Here is a 1,571-nt window from a genome sequence, read left to right on the forward strand (position 1 = left end):
AAATACATAAATTAAAACTATTACACAATTACATCTCATAAATCAAATAATCTAGTAGTATAAAACGGATACATTTAATTTGTGGTTAATGCATATTTATAGGAACTCTAAGTAGTTCACTCAATTTAATTGTAACATTTACCAATTATAAACTACTTCCCATTCTCAAATGGGGTGTTTGTGTTTTATTTTATTTTTTTCCATTTAATAACTAATTGCAAAAAACGGATTCAAACATGCCATTATTTCAATCACTGATAAGTAATTGCATTCCACCCAAGTTGGACGTTAGTTGTTGGGCCTATTAAAGTGATATTAAGATAAATAAATAATAATCATGGCATCAAATATCAAATTAACAAAAAAATATCAAATTAACAACGCCCCATAAATATCAAATTAAACGAAACGGAAGTGAAATATGAAATATCACATGGACGTAGCTTGTGACAAAAATGAGAAATCACATCATTATGGAAAACTGGCAAAGCCATGGACTTTTATGTAAAGGACATTACACTACACACGAATATTAAAGAGATAAAAAGTGATTGAGATAGGGAAAAGCTAAGCTTGTTTGCCAAAACGTAGTAGTACTATTATCATTTTAATAAAAACACAACCATCTTATTTATTTTATGTTATTCTATTGGCAAGTTGTTGCCATCAATTAATTAACAAATATGGATAAGATAACACGTTGATCGTCATTAGTGTCCATTCGGAAAATCCAAAGTTGGGCAAGATATGGTGGTATTAAAATAACCCCATATGACTATCCTTACATTAATGTCATATAGTTAAGATATCCACCCTGCAGGTTACACTACTCTTCCTTATAGACTTTATAGTGTCTTTGCTATATGCATGTGAAAGAAACAATCAAAATGTGCATCAGTTTAAACTAATTTTGGGTTCAGCAAGATCGAACTATTAACTTTTTAAATTTAGAATTCTGATACCATAATCATGTCATAATATCACTCATTCCAAAAATTTCAACTGATGGAAAAAGACATGGTTATAGGTTATATCTCTAATACTTTCCTAAACTTCCATTGTACACATTATACAAATATTCCATTGGCTCCCTATACTTTCTCTAAATATGATAATAGTTTTAAAATATGATAATATCACTTCCATTTTTTATGATGTCACTCATTATTTTTTATTATATATTTGTATAAATTTATTAAAAAACAAATATTATCAAAATAGAATAATAATAATAATTAAATTAGTCTAAAAAAATTGATTATTTTTAAATTTGTTTTAGAAAAATTTTATCAATCATATTAGTCTTCTAAATATTATAAATTAATCCTTTTTGTCCGTTCGTTAATTTATTAACATTTTTCATCAAGGAGTGATGACATGAAATATTAATGGATAACAAACATGAAATTTAGTATATCCAAATTAGATGCTTACCAAATATATTTATAAAAATCTGTCAATTTAACTCCTTTCTTCAATTATATTATTAACTCTAATTCTAATATAATTCTAGGATACTAAATTAATATATTTTTATAAAATTTTTTGTTTAAACATTTAATTAAACATAT

This window comes from Arachis ipaensis, chromosome B03 (assembly GCF_000816755.2).
Source record: "Arachis ipaensis cultivar K30076 chromosome B03, Araip1.1, whole genome shotgun sequence".
Lineage (NCBI taxonomy): Eukaryota > Viridiplantae > Streptophyta > Magnoliopsida > Fabales > Fabaceae > Arachis > Arachis ipaensis.